Source organism: Mustela putorius, unplaced genomic scaffold (assembly GCF_011764305.1).
Source record: "Mustela putorius furo isolate JIRA1106 unplaced genomic scaffold, ASM1176430v1.1 tig00003845_pilon_pilon_pilon, whole genome shotgun sequence".
NCBI lineage: Eukaryota > Metazoa > Chordata > Mammalia > Carnivora > Mustelidae > Mustela > Mustela putorius.
In genome coordinates, this window is record NW_025421998.1 from 50,359,460 (window position 1) to 50,370,928 (window position 11,469).

Sequence of the window (11,469 nt, forward strand, 5' to 3'; positions counted from 1 at the left end):
TCATAGGAACATGTTATAATATATAGATATTTTAAAATACTAAATATGTACAGAATATATTTAAAATTAAGTATTGTGTCTGTGTGTGTGTGTGTGTGTGTGTCTGGATTTTCTCCCATGTTAATTTTATCTTAACTGAAATTAAAACAAAATAATGCCCAATAGTATGTTTATGGTTTATCATTGTAACAGGATTTTATTTCTTATGTAAATATCCCAACATTTTGTCATTCATTGATTCATAATCAAAATGCATACAAGGAGCACTGAATGTACAATGAACGCTGGATACAAAGATCAAGACAATGTATTTCCATAGTTAGAAAATACAATTGAGGATGTCTGTAACATTTGGCACATGCTAAAAAAGAGCCTAGGAATAAATCAAATAAAAGATAAAAAATACCTTTTTGTAGAAAGATGATCTTTAATGAAAGGCATTTGAGAAGATTTAAGTAAATAGAGAAAGATACTATCCTCATGAATTGAAAATCAGTGTTACTAAATTTTTAATTCTCCTCAAATTGAGTTATGGAATTCTAATCAAGTACCCAACAGATTTTTTTATGGAATTCAACAAGCTGATTCTCAAATTTATGTGAAAAAATAAAAGGCCAAGGAAAGAAAAGAGAGTCGTGAATAAAAAGAGAAAAAAATGGGAAGAATGGCATTATAACATATGTAGACTTCTTACAAAACCCTAATATTATACTTGATGCATAGCCAAATTGATTAGAGCACATTGCCAAGAAAGCACCAATTTATATGTGGAAACCAGATATATGACAGAGATGTCATTGTAGATCATCAAAGAGATGAGTTATTCAATAAATGGTACTGGGATAAAAATTTGAATTTGTATCCCTACCTCATAAAAGCACAAAAGCAATTTCAAATGAATTAAGGATTTACATTTAAATGTGAATTTGGAAAATATGATACAGAGAATGGAAGAATTTTCTAGGAAAATACAAAACACTATCTCAAAGGAAAGGATTGATAATTATGAACAATAATTATGAATATTAAATTTGTTCAGTGAAAGAAAAAGAAACAAGTCAAAGACTGGGGAAAGATATGTGTGCCATAAATATGACAAATGGTTAACATTCAGGATATCAAAAAGAAAAATAAGTAACCCAGGGAAAACAGGACAAATAAGAATAGTCAATTTTGATAAAATGAAATCTAAATGGCCACTAAACAACCTAAAGTCATGATCAGGGAAATGCAAATTGAAGCTACAGTGTTATGCAATTACGTACAACCATTGTTCTGACAAAATAACAAAGTTCAATACCAAGTATTGGTGAGAATGTGGAGCAGTAGGAAATTCTACCATACTGGGGAGAAGTGTAAATTAGTATCACTTATGAGAGCAGTATATTCGTAAGTATGTAGTCAAGTTGTGTGCCTTATTAGGGCCCATCCAGCAATGCCACTGGGAGGTATATCACAGAGATACTCCTGTGTACACAAGACATGTACAGAAATGTTTATTTCAGCATTGTTCATAATACTGAAAAACTAGAATTAAAACCAAATATCCATCAATAGGAAAATGGATAAATAATTTGGGGTATTTTCATGCAATGGAATATTACATGTCTTTTTGATAATGAATGAGATAGGCATGTATAATCCTATAATCTCGAAAATATGTTTACACTGCTCTGTATTAAGATTACACACATATGAAATAAAATCAAAGTCCTGCTTACGAATGACAAGAACTAAATTCTTTATGAAACTTGAAATGAAATTAATGATAGGCCAGGTGTGGATATTGAAAGGCTAACTTGTAGCATAAGGCAAGGGGAGTTCACCCAAGAGCAGGTGTGGACTTTGGCACAGTATTTCCTCTAACTGTACTTTTAAAATTCTTATGTGGAAACTTAGCAAAACAAAATCCTCATACGTTCTGCAAATACTCTGTTGAATTTCTTGGGTAATGCATTCAGCGTGTATCAAGCTTTTTGATGTTATTTTAACATGTCTTTCTGTAATTGTTTTTTAAGTGTGGCACTTGAGTTTTCAGGACTGTTCTGAGTTGTGATTGATCATTGTACATGCATTTTGAATAGGGACATCTGTCTCTGAAGCGTATTATGTCTCCTGACATGCCATTTCTCAGCTTGACAGAGCACCTCTAGAGGGCATAGGTTTTAATAAGAGAGAATATGTGATTTTTTTTCCCATAGAAAGTGGGTGGTGTTACATTTTATAAAGAAATAATGAATAGTTGGAATGACAGCTTACCCAATTTACTTTTTTTATGAGCCAAATATAAAACCAGAAATAATGCTTATTCATTTAGCCTTTATAATATTCACTTCAAACGTTTTTATAGGAGAATATTTACTAAGTTTGGTCATAGTCCTAGCAGACAGTGACAAAAGTGGCTTCTTTGTCTTTTTCTCCTAAATTTTTCTTTTTGTATCCTTATTATTTTTCTTTTAGGCCCTAAATGTCTTCTTGCATTCTATTATATGAGCAAGTTCACATTTTAAAATACTTTGGAAGGTTGTAATTTTTAAAAACATGTTATGGTTTTTTATTACTAATTTTAAATCTGTTTTGATACTATTATTATAGTCGTTCAGTAATCATAGCGCAGTTCTAAAAAAAAAAAAGAGATACAAGGATGAATGAATGAGTTTTCTGTGGACTCTGCCCTTGAGGAGCCCTAACTTGAGTGAGAGAACTAGATAAAAACACCTTCATAATGATAAAATGGGAGCACTCGGGCAGAAGTAGGGATGATGGCCCGTGACATTGAAGAAGCAGGGACGAGCTCTCTTGAATGGGGTGACACTGAGCAAGCTGACAGACAAGATAACTGATCTAAGTCTGAACAAGTGCATTTTTTGGGGCACCTGGATGGCTCAGTGGGTTAAGCCTTTGTCTTAAGCTCAAGTAATGATCTCAGGGTCCTGGAATTGAGCCCCGCATTGGGCTCTCTGCTCAGTGGGGAGCCTGCTTCCCCCTCTCTCTCTGCCTGCCTCTCTGCCTACTTGTGATCTCTGTCAAATAAATAAATAAAATCTTAAAAAAATATTTAAACAAGTACATTTGAAAAAAAGAAGGGAAGGGCAGACAGGTGGAACACCAAGCCTAAGTGGATAGAAGAGGGAAAGGTCTTGGCCAGTTGATGAAAAATGGGGACTTCCTTGTACATGGAGACCAGGTCTGTGCAGGAAATGACCAATAAATCTAGAAAGGTGGAATTTTCATTTATGTATAGTATTTATAGTCCTTTGCTTCCACTTTGCTTTCCTCTGCTATATTGCCTTGCACTACCATCTACTCCAGACATTTCTTAGTCATTGGAGAAGAGTCACAGGTAGTTATATTTCCTACCTCATTTTCTCAGTACCTAACAACTTCTTTCAGTTGTCTTGATTTCCAGAGATGGGACTTAAATTTCAGTTACTGTGTTCAAAAGATTTAATGAAAGGTCCTACCCTTGATCTAACTAAATGATTGGCCAATTTTCTAACCAAAGAAAATGTGCATGGTTTAACAGGTCACCGATTTAAATTTCATTGATGAATTTTTCTCTTTGTTTGGTTAATATTACTGGTTCTTGAGGATACATATTAAAAAAAAGTTTATGATGTGTGCATTTATGGAACTAAAGTTTATGGTTATTTTTTTTTCCCAGTCTGTGTCACTGCACTTGCTTAACCCTACACTTTCAACATCCTCCAATCAGGAAGGAATACCACCTTGAACTTCGATTTTGTAGAAAGCTCCTCCTTTGAATTGTTTTAATTATGACTTAACAGTTTCCCATTTCTGGATATTTTGGTAAAATTTTAGAGCATTTAGAAATCATATGCCGTTCCTTTCAGTTACAAGAAATTATCCTTTTATTTCCATGATCCGTTAAATGGGTATTTTGGTACTTAAAACATGTCAGAAGATTAGCTTCGTGTCTAGAATGTTTGCCCTAAACAGCTTAAAGGCATGTGTTGTTTGTTCACATTTAGCAATGACTTTAAAAAATTGAAAAAAAATCTTTGAATGGACTGCTTTATTAAAATAATGGAAGAACTCAGTAGAGGAAGAACTCCCAGGGAAGAGGTTAAATAATATAAATAGCTCTGCTGAGAGTGCAACAAAGTTCTCTATTGTGCTGTTGCCACAGCAGCACCAATAATTCAAAACAAGGAAATGGAGTCTCATGTTTAATATAATACAGACTTTTCCCTAGAACTTCTGTGGTCTAGGGTTTTTCAGGGATTGGCATGTTTATCTACATATGTCTAAATTTAGATATGCCTTTTATGTAACATGGTAAAAGAGAAGTACTTAAAATTCTATAAGATGCAGGTATTTCTTAAGTATTTTTGTTTGTTTTAAAATTGACTTTAAAATATCAGGAATTTTCCTGGTGAAGTAATGCCCTAGGATATTGTGAATATGTGCATATGAAGAGGGACATAATCTTTTATGCATTTTATATATTCGATTTTAAAAGGTCACTTTGGAAGGTATGAAGAAGTGTTTGGTGTAGCGCAAGAGTGAAAAGTGATTTTTTTTTTTTCTGTTGAAGCATTTTAATCCTGTAACAAGAGCTACCTCTGCTATAGTAGTGAGTATTCCATTCTGAAAGTCCAATCTGGAAACTCAGAAACATGGATGTAGAAGTTTCCAAGTTTTGAAGTAAACTTTATGCCATTTTAGAGATAAATTTGAAAGATATTGGACTGCTATCTCAGATATGTATAAAATTTAATTCACTGTAAAATAAAGAACAACTTAAACTCTGCCAGAATCATTCTAATAGAGTAAAACCTTATTTATAAAAAACATTCAAATGTAATATACTACATTTTATTAAACTCATGTGACACAACATAGTCCAGATAGAGACTTCCTTTAGAATATAATTTTTCTTGTCCCTGTGTTAGCTATTTTGTCTCACTATCTGCCTACCTGGCTTTCATATTACCAATTTAACCCTTATTCTTACTAAAAAATAGTGGTTAGGCAATTCTGATTGTTATGGGATAAGAATAAATGAAATGATTAGGGAAATTTTTATGTTCTGATCTTCTCTACCCAATGACATCATGATGAAGATGATGCAAAAAATTGGTCAAATGTCTTTCCAGTATGAATGTGTGTTTGCATTTTACCCTTTTAATAAGGACAGATGTTGCCTAGAAGCTAGTTTTCTCAAAGGCTTAATTCACATTCTATGTGTAAATTGGCCAACTACTATTTTTTACACAAAAATTTTATTAAGGGATTATGATTCCATTTCACTTATCTTTTCTGTCTAGTGTCGAAAGGGGAATTCTCAGAGGCTTGAGAAAGTAATTGTGCATTAACCTTAAAAATGATCAAAAAGTTAAAAAGGAAGGAAAAGGAAAATATTCATCCATTCAGCAAATACTTGCTAAGGAAGTACCTCTGTTGCATTTCTAGGCATTGGAGAGAAAGTATTAAAAATGTTGGGATAGCCTCATGAAATATACTTAAATCCTTAAAGAGGATTTCGTGATAATGTACTGAGATTTTTTAGTATTGTTATGACTCATTGCATTCATTCACTCATTCAGGCAATGCTTGCTTCATGAGAACATCAAAATTTTTATTATGTAACCTAATCTCCCTTTCTTCATCCAATTTTTTTTCCAGTTTCTCAAAAGGAATAAAATTTTAAACATTAAAAGGTCTTCACTGTCATTGGAAAACAGAGTCAGGTTTATCCATTCTAGGATAATTCTTTCTTTTATTTTACCATTCCCATTCCAACCTCGATGCTTTATTTTTAGTGTGCCTGAGGAAGACCAAGTGTGAGATTGAAGAGCAGAGCTCTGTCTGTGAGATTGAAACAGAGTCACAGTCATCTCTGTATCCTGGAGGATAATAAGCTTTCTGTACGATGGCCATGTTGTACATGGTAGTAGTGAGCATCATAATTATTCATTGGCTTCTATCCACAGATTGTTCTCTAGAGGAGGGAAATACTGCATGAGCTTTGTGGCCAGTTTTCCTGTTCAGACTCAGTATGCTTGGTGGAACATGTTTTTATAGGTACTCTGTGTAGAAAGAGAAAGGCTGACAAAGGTTTCCATGACTTTCAGTCTTCGAATGATGAAAACTGAGGACCTGGTGGAGGATTTCAGGAAACCACTTACTTAATTGACTCTCTTTTCAAGGAAAATGTATTTCAAAGGATAATGGCCTGAGATTTGACTCCAAAGCTTCAATGTAGATCAGAAATTCTTCAGGCTGAACTATATAGCTAATGCTCAATTACCTTAGCTTCTATTGAACCATATTCTAAACACCTTCTTTTGTAACCATCACCTTGTGCCGAAGTCTATATTTTTAGCCTTTAAGCAGAGCTCAAGCACTGTATTTAGACATCTGACTTGAAGACAAAAATTGCTCAGTGAGCAGAACAAATGTTCAGAAAATAACATTTCAAGGTTAGAGTTAGTGTCCTGAATAAAATTCCTTTTCTTCTTTTCCTCCCTACTGAATATAACATAAATAATGTACCCTGACTGGCTTTCAAGACTAAAAAAATCAGAGAATAGGAGTGAACTTGAAGAAGAAAGAGGGAGTAATTAAAAATTGAAGGGGCTTTTGTTGAACTATTGTTTGCCTGAAACTAAGTATACATTTTATTCCTTATTCAATAGGATTATGGATCTTAAAAGGATTTAAAAAACCGTAAGGTAAAGCTTGTAGAAAAAGTGCCCGAATGAGCCTACAGCCACCTTAAAAAAATATTGAAAGAAACACACACACACACACACACACACACACACACACACACACACACACACAGTCATTATCATCTCCTTCTCAGAGTAGAGAAGAGAAAACTATATAAATATTATTTATGCTTACTTGTAGTATTGTGGTTAATCAATTTTTGACCATTTACAATGTGCTGGCCCTTTCTGTAATTGACCTTGCTTAATATTCATAACAAACTGTGAAATAGGCATTATTAGCCCCATTTTATAAATAAGAAAATAAAGGCCAGAGCATTTAATAACATTTCTAAGACATCGAGTTAGTGGTAGCATATTATGGATATTTCTTAGGAAAATCCTAAAATGGTCCCTGAGACTCCCTAGTCTTGAGAAATAAAAATAGTTTAATTCTTAGGGGAATAGACAGGAGTGAAACAACACAATTATTATTGTTAAACAAGACATGGCAAGGTCCCCGGACCATTTCCAGAAAGGGAAGTCACATATTTGCACTGGGAGAAAGTGATTATCACTTGGTGGAAATTACTTTAAAGGAATGCAGGCCATTTGGCTTGTGTATGACTCGGTGAGGGACTTGTCCCTTTGTATCCCAGGAAGTAAAGGATATTGTAATTGCATTTCACAATGGGCTGGTAAGAAATGGGTCTGGGCACTACTTCCTTTTTGCTGCCTGGTACAGGGTATAATCTTAACTTAGTACAATACAGTCTCTGTGTAAACAGCTAGAACCCAGGACTGTTTTAAAGATCTAAGTTTCTCAACCTTGGAATAAGGTCCCGAAAGAAATGTTGGAAAATCTAGGTGGTTTTTAGGCACTGTATTTAGAAACAAATAAAGAACATGTGGAACTCTTTGACCCTTTACTGATCCTCAATGTTCTAATAGTCAAAGTACACTTTAACCCAGCAGAGGGAGGCATTCCATAGTAGGGCATAGTAATAACGTAAGGAGAGAGAGTAAATCAAAGGTGAGTAAAAGATTTATTTTTAAACTTGGTGGAACATGAAGTTTATGCCACAGAAAGTGTAACAGCCGGCTATTTTTTGTTAAACTGATTATCTGTTCCTCTTTGCAGAATGGGTTGCATTGTACAGTACACATGGCTCAAATGGCATCTTAATTAGTTCATTTAAAATTCTAAAGGTTAGCATTGCATTTTTATGCTGAGTGTTGTGTTGTTCCAAAACAGAGAATTTTAAGTACTAAAATTTAATTCCATTTAGTGACTGAGTCATTGACTCTTTAAGACCTCTTGGAAGTTAACACCATTATTTACAGGTCAGCCTGGGGAAATTCAGTGATTTGCTCAAAGGGAAGTAGTAGTAAAGGGCAGAGTCAACCATCTAAGACTTTGGATTTTCGACAAGTATGAAAAACAGACAAAGTGATGCCATACTTCAGTTTCTATGTCTGTGGAGTATTCTGCCCACCCCACTACCCTAGGCAAATGAGAGGTAGAAAAAACACTCCTGTGGGAGTTGGACACATGTCTGGTCAAACCTCATCTCATGTCATCAACTATACCACTTGGCCAATTTAACCAGCCTTCATTTTCTTAAGTACCACTATGGTGTTTTGTGTGTGAATAGAAAGAAGTATGGGAGGTTACCACATCAACAATGGTTATTTTTGTTGTACAGATGATGAGGCAGTTTTTACTTCTGTCCTCATATATTTCTTCTATTATTTGATTTGACAATATATGACTTGTATATTAGTTAAAATCTTCCCTTTAAATTTAAAAAAATGTGAATTTTCTTTATTATTTACAAATTATATGTAAGATCTGCTAATTTTTTTTACTTTTAAAAAAAATTTTTTTTAAATTTATTTTCAGCATAACAGTATTCATTGTTTTTGTACCACACCCAGTGCTCCATGCAATCCGTGCCCTCTGTAATACCCACCACCTGGTACCCCGACCTCCCACCCCCTGCCCCTTCAAAACCCTCAGATTGTTTTTCAGAGTCCATAGTCTCTCATGGTTCACCTCCCCTTCCAATTTCCCCCAACTCCCTTCTCCTCTCTAACTCCCCTTGTCCTCCATGCTATTTGTTATGCTCCACAAGTAATTGAAACCATATGATAATTGACTATCTCTGCTTGACTTATTTCACTCAACATAATTTCTTTCAGTCCTGTCAAAAGTTGGGTATTCGTCTTTTCTTTTCTTTGTTTTTTTTAAATAGTATTTTATTTATTTATTTGACAGAGATCACAAGTAGGCAGAGAGGCAGAGAGAAAGGAGGAAGCAGGCTCCCCGCGGAGCAGAGAGCCCAATGTGGGGTTCCATCCCAGGACCCTGGGATCATGACCTGAGCCGAAGGCAGAGGCTTAACCCACCGAGCCACCCAGGCACCCCGGTATTCGTCTTTTCTGATGGAGGCATAATACTCCATAGTGTATATGGACCACATCTTCTTTATCCATTCATCCAAAAATATGGAACGCTTCACGAATTTGCGTGTCATCCTTGCGCAGGGGCCATGCTAATCTTCTCTGTATCGTTCCAATTTTAGTATATGTGCTGCCGAAGGGAGCACAGATCTGCTAATTTAAACTTTTTTTTTTATCCCCATTAAACACTGGACAAATGATGGCTACATGAAGCATGAGACTCTGGGACCATTTCTGTGTCATTTGTTTCGATTTTTGGCTCAGAAGACATCATCTCAATTATATATTCAGTTGTGTGTTATTTTTTGTTTTTGTTTTTGATTTTTTTTTGCCAGTTCTTGCTTATTTCATCTTCTATTATAGTAACTGCAGAGAACAAAAGCATGTTTTGTTCTCATTCAGAATCTAATTTATTTCATAATCTTCAAAAATTTGGTTTTTTAAATTGTCTGTAATTTTAAGATTACTACAGGTGAACTATCTGGAGTCTAAAAAAAAAAATCTTTTTATATTCTAGACATTGATTTTGTAGTCAAAATTATCTGTAGTTAGTTCTGGTCTTCCATTTACCAAATACGAGACTTTGGTCAGTTTACCAGGCTTTGGGAAAATTAGTCTCCTCATCTGTGAAATAGATGGAAGAAAACGTAACCCTCAAGATTACTGAGATCATTAAATGAGTTAAAATTTTCAAGTGTTTGGTATTATGGAGACTAGATGAAGATGGATTCCTTTCTCATTCACTTGATTTAAATTCAACATTCACTATTACTATTATCCCAGGTAAAAATTTGCTTATTCCTTTTGCAATAAATTGGGTGTAGATTTTAGCAGTCTGTTTTTAAGAGTAATTGAATTGTGTGGAGTAGCTAAGATGACCAGCTGAGACATTAACATAACATAACACATTGACATAAAGTTGATTTCACCCTAAATTGTCTGAGTTGCCAGGCAAGCTTCACTTTATCAAGGAATAAAATGAGAAATCCACAAAGCCAAAGTAACAATAAAAAATACTTTTGAAGCCAAAAGACCAAGTAAAGGCTGCTGTGATAATGGAGAAGATTCTGATATTCATGAAAAGTACTGCACAATTTTTTGATGTCTTCAGACTTATGAAATATTTTTTCCTGATGCTCAAAGTAGAAAAGTTGGCCAAAAAGAAAAGGTAAAAAGAATATAAAATTTATCTGTAATTATACCATCCAGAGAGAATTATTCTTCACATACTGGGCTTTTAGTCTTTTTCTCTTGAATATGTGGATACATTTTATGTATAAGGTGGAAGGCTGTGAATGGAGTATGTTTGTGTTCCAAGATAGTACTACACCTTTTTGTATCCTTTTTACCTAACATTGTATTATAAATTTTTAGCATCATTAAATATTTTCAATATCTTAATTTGTCGAAGTTGTATTATAATCTGTCATATAATTATACCCTAATTTCTTTTATTATTCTCCTTATATTGGGCATATAGAGATAATTTGTGTCCAACAACATTTTAAAATAACAGTGTAATGGAAGTTCATTTACATAAATCATCATTTCACATCTTTTTTTCCCCCTTAGAAATGATTCTTAGAGTCACTCCCAAAAAGCATGAACTTTTAAAAAGATTCTTGATATACTGTGACAATTTTTTCCTCCAGGGTGGGTTTACCAATTTACATTCCTATCAGTAGTATAGAGAATACTCTTCACCTCATATGCTTATCATCATCTTATATTAGCCTCAACTGAAAGTAAAAATGTTAATCTTTCACAATCTGCATTTATTTGATTATTCGTGAAGCTGAATACTGTGTGTCCTATTTACTGAGGAATACACACACACACATACACACACACACAAACACACACCCCCTCCCAGCAAGTATTTAATATATTGTATTCAATGGCAGTTTTAAAAATTTTATTTCAATATATGTCAGTAAGCAAGATCTTGTCTAAAAATAATCACCTTAGCAGCAAATTTAGTCAAATGCTTAAAGCATTTTTAAAGAGACTACATCTGGCATGCTTTCCTCAGAAAGACATGCTGCATGATACTATTCTTATGAGATTTTCATATCACCTTTTATGCTGGGCAAGTGGTAACTGTTGCATTTACCCTGGATTCCCCAACAGTGTTAAACTAGAAAACTTTCAAACCTGCAAACATCTGCTTTTGTCATCAAAATTAAAATACATAACTGAAAGGAAAGTTCTAGTTCACAAACTGTATAATCTTCTGATTCTGCAGAATGGAAATGAATAAACTTGAAAACATATTTAAAGACTGAAGCTCTAGTCAGCATATAGCTGAACACTGGAGAAAGGGTGAATT

At 34.1% G+C, this 11,469-nt stretch overlaps 1 protein-coding gene and 1 non-coding gene across 11 annotated transcripts in view; one reads left to right on the plus strand and one right to left on the minus strand.

Annotated features, from left to right (window-relative positions):
- Positions 1-11,469, plus strand: part of HDAC9 (histone deacetylase 9) — a 924,856-nt gene that overhangs the window by 177,468 nt on the left and 735,919 nt on the right. The window lies entirely within an intron of this gene.
- LOC123387075 lies at positions 9,180-9,286 on the minus strand. The gene has a single exon (XR_006601438.1). It is a non-coding gene; the product is annotated as a U6 spliceosomal RNA (small nuclear RNA).